This window comes from Telopea speciosissima, chromosome 10 (assembly GCF_018873765.1).
Source record: "Telopea speciosissima isolate NSW1024214 ecotype Mountain lineage chromosome 10, Tspe_v1, whole genome shotgun sequence".
Lineage (NCBI taxonomy): Eukaryota > Viridiplantae > Streptophyta > Magnoliopsida > Proteales > Proteaceae > Telopea > Telopea speciosissima.
The window spans coordinates 20,698,721-20,703,226 of record NC_057925.1 but is presented as its reverse complement, the minus strand read 5'-3'; the positions used below and the strand labels follow the sequence as shown (position 1 = coordinate 20,703,226).

The 4,506-nt window shown below is 39.8% G+C and overlaps 1 pseudogene; it reads left to right on the top strand.

Moving 5' to 3' along the window:
- The first annotated feature begins 469 nt into the window (after positions 1-469).
- On the top strand, positions 470-1,256 carry LOC122643414 (annotated as a pseudogene).
- The last annotated feature ends 3,250 nt before the right edge of the window (positions 1,257-4,506 follow it).

Sequence of the window (4,506 nt, the reverse complement as noted above, 5' to 3'; positions counted from 1 at the left end):
CTTTAACGTATCCCATACTATACTGGCCCAATCTTGCGCCCATACACTAGAGTGGGCCTTCATTAGACACATAACAATCAACCAATCTTCATTCTTCTAGTTGGGTGTTGAGCCAGTCCACACTGGCTCGGATCTAGGCACTTTCTTTAGTACTTGTTCACCAGTTAATGTTATTCTTTAATCATTTTTCAATGATAGAGGACAGAAGATGATGTTATATGTGATGCCACGTTAAGTTGGCATGCTGCAGGTATGCATGGTCTTGCCAAATTTGAACTGTTAGTTCATAATTCATGTAATTGAATTTTGGTGTTTATATGTGTACGTGAGTGTGTATGTATGTATCTTGCAAAGTGTTTGTTTGTCCTTTATAAGAGTCTCTTTCATTAGCCTTTTTCTCTATAAATACCTTTGATGAGGGAATGTGGCTACCACAAGCCTTCATCAATCTCCTTCCTTATCAAGATCAATGGCAAACCTAGAAGCTGGCAACCAACGAGCCATTGAAGCCCTCGACATAGAGTTCCCCGACAGCGGTATCAATTACATTCAAAGAGCACAATGGCTTCGAGCAGCAGTTCTTGGAGCCAACGATGGATTGATATCCGTCTCATCGTTGATGTTGGGTGTTGGAGCAATTAGACAGGACGTGAAATCTATGATCCTCACTGGTTTTGCTGGGATGGTTGTTGGTGCTTGTAGTATGGCAATAGGAGAGTTTGTATCAGTTTACTCGCAGTTAGATATAGAAGTGTTTGATATGAAGAGAAAAAATGAGAGGGAGAATGGAAAACAAAGTGGGGATGAGGGAGAGAATGAAGATTTGCCGAACCCATTCAAGGCAGCCGCAGCATCTGCTCTTTCATTCGTAGGTTGAGCTGTGGTGCCACTGATATCAGCATCATTTATACAATCTTATAAGGTGAGGTTAGGGGTGGTGATTGCAGTGGCATGCTTGGCGTTGGTAATATTTGGAGGGTTAGCTGCATTTCTAGGGAAAGCACCTGTGAAGAGATCTTGCTTGAGGATGTTGGTTGGGGGTGCGCTGGCTATGGCCATAACCTATGGATTGACCAAATTGATTGGACTTGCTAGAGTCCATGGCATATATGGTTTTACTTCTCCAATGTATATGTACTTTGTTTTTTTTTTTTTTGGTAACATGTATATGTACTTTGTTATATATATTGTTATGTCTATGTGTCATTTTCCTTTTGATATATGAATGGATATTTCATTGAAATTGTAGTTTCTAAATTCTCTCTTCCTTGGAATAAAATCCTAGAGAAATAGATAAGTTGAGTTTAGTCCCCAATATCACAAACTAGATCAATTATTCTCCATCATATGGTTAATATGTTATGGGTTTTTATTTTGGGTAACTTTTAGGGGAAATATCATCCCCCTCCCCTCTAAGCTTCCTTAATATCAATCCAATACCCAAGTTTTAGAAAATGACAATGTCCTCCCCTACTTTTTAAAGATTCTATCAACCATACCTTAAGTGACTAACTCTGTTAAAATAGCATATGTAAAGTCGATATTACCCTTTTAAATTGGAGTTAATGGGTGGATCCACTAACCCGACCCTGGTGCACATTAGCACCTTCTCAACAGTGCACGCTAGCAAATCCCAATTACTTAACTTAAAGAAAACCTTTTTTTTTAAATTATAATGAGGGGAATCAGACGGAGAATATTCCCCATCCTCTTCCCCAAATCGACAAACAAGGAAAAAACCCTATTAGGGTTTCAATTCACCACCGCCGCCCCTTGTGGAGGCCAAAAGGAGGGCCGGCAGCCTTGAAACTCATGGGCGAATGACAATTGCTGCTGATATTTTGGAGATCAAACTAGAAGGGCTACTCAACAGCAGTTGAAGGCTAGTCTGAGATTAGGTTTGGTCTATGCTGATAAATCTCTACATCTGATCCCTATATCAAGAATTGGCATATCTTAGAATATATTCATCTGTTTAACTTGAAATTTTCAGAATTTATCCCTTGATACATTATCTCCACTCGATGGGATTCTTAAGCTCATCCAAGTCTCTTTGAGTGTGTTAAAGTAAATCTCTTGAATCCTGAGTCCAAATCGTAATTCTGTCAAAGTGACATACTGATATGTACAAGGGTCCGGGTTGAAAGAAAATAAGGAAGAAGGTAGGGAAGAGATAAGGTAAGGAGATGGAAATGGGAAGCCAAATAGAAGTTGGGTGGAGGGTGAAAGGTGGAAGTTAGGGTGATTGTGGATGGTTGAAGATAAAAGATAACAGAAATCAAATCTCCAAAGCTTAATTTCAGTTTTAACAAACCAACGGATTCTCTATTTTTCTATCTATTTCAACCTGGTTTGATTTGTTAATTAAATTTGATTTTGTAACCTGTTCAGCCCCAACTTTTGGGACATCAAGGAGCATCTCCTAGGTAACCTTCGACCTTAGTTTGGTGGGCATCGGATCAATATCTTGGCTGCTATCTGAAATCTCCCAAAACCTGCAAATTTTGGATTCCAGAATTTTGGGTATCATTTTATGGGGTTTTGGAAAGGGAGTGGGTCACGGTGTGATGATAAATTTGGTTAATAGAAGGAAGAGAGAGATGGGTTTTGAAGTTCAGTGGAGAGATGGGTCAGTTAGGGTGTTTGGAAAAGAAGAAGAAGAAGAAGACAGGAAGAAGATTGGAGATGGAGATGAGGGCTTCGGTTTCGGTTTCAATTTTGTATGGAGAAAGAGATGGATAATATCCAGTCCAAGAGAGGGATGGAGGCGCTGGGTTAAAAGATGAAAATGGGGTTCGGCGGTGGTTGTGGCGATGGTGGTGGTGGTGGAAGAGGATCTGTGGCGGCAGCGGTGGCGATGATGGTGGTGCTGGCGGAAGAAGAAGAAACGTAGAGAGGAAGGAGAGGAAATGGGGTTTCGTGTTGAAGAGGGCAAAATTAGAATAAAATTACATTAAGGGTAATCTGGGGTTTCGAAAAAATTGGATATGCCTACGTTATCACTTAATGGCTTTTTTTAACGGTTAGGGTAAGGTTGATAGAATCTTTAAAAAATACGGGAGGGCATTATCATTTTTCAAAACTTAGGTGTTGAGTTGATATTAAGGAAACTTAGAGGGGAGGGAGATGATACTTCCCCTAACTTTTATCAGAAGAAGCAAAACTAATTACAACAACCCAAAAGGGAGCAAGAGGAAAAGCCCCAAACACAATACAACAAAATAGCAGGAGGCTAATAGATCCTCATATGAAGACCCCAGGAAGAAACTATGTATTGATTCTTTTAGGACTATTTAGGTCCAAAGCATGAAGATGATTTATCTTAGTTCTGAGTTCTGACATCAAACTCAATAGCGGACCAAATCTGCTTATGAGTCCTAGAAGACGAGGACCGTATGTGTTTGTTTCTCTCCCACCATAAATGATAAATACAAGCACAAAAGATCATCTTCACAGCCCTATTACTGATCGACTTTTCTTTAAACTCCTAAAACCAACATCTTTCACTATCAAAAGAAGGAAGAATTGAGTGAGAAGGGCAACACTTATGAAGGACTCCATCCTAAATCGCCTTTGAGAAAGGACAGTTAAAAAACAGATGATCAATATTTTCAATAGCATTCCAACAAAGGCAAAAAAAATTGGAGGTGGAGCGGTTCCTCTGAGAAAGGAATTCCTAGGTAGGAAGGGAGTTAGTGAAAGCACGCTTGGTCATGAAGCTATGTCTAGGAATGTGATGAGAGAATAAAATCAGGTTCCACCAAGGAACTTTGGTTCTTGTAGATCTAATAAGCTCACAAGCCTATGCCGAAGAGAACACCTTATTGGTAGAGGGGGTCCATTCAACAATGTCACGGGCGCCAAGCGGCCTTCTACTTTTATATTGTAACTGTCACACCCCCATCTCTGAACCACAGGAAATGCAACTGGAGCATACAACTACACTCCCTAACCACCAGAATCACTGATGCAGTATTAAAGACTAACTCATACACACAACATTAGGAGATTAAGAAAAGAATAACATTAATAACATTAAGTTTATCCCTACAAGTGCATTTCATTCTGATTAGGACCTATATATTACGTACTGTATAATAATACAACGATCATGAAAGGAATCTAAAAGAATATACCTTTAAATCAAAAGATAGATATCAAAGTGTATCAGAAGATGGCTACCGGCTAAGAATCAGTGTTCCCTCATGGAACACATCTCACAGTAGCACTCCGATCCATGATCCTTACACTCCGGAGTCCACCACTCTTCATGGCCTTCTTCAGGAGTCTCAAACTTTGCGCCACCCTACTCAAATGTACCTGTATCATCTAAAAAATGTGTTTCCTCGAGGAGTGAGCTCCACTGAGCCCAATGAGTAGTTAAACCACATAAGCATACATAATAATAATAATGAATGAGTTTGATCGCAAACCAAACATGATAAGCGAATCCCACAGCGTCCCATACCATCAGGATAATCCGCACATCATATATGGTTTACAATC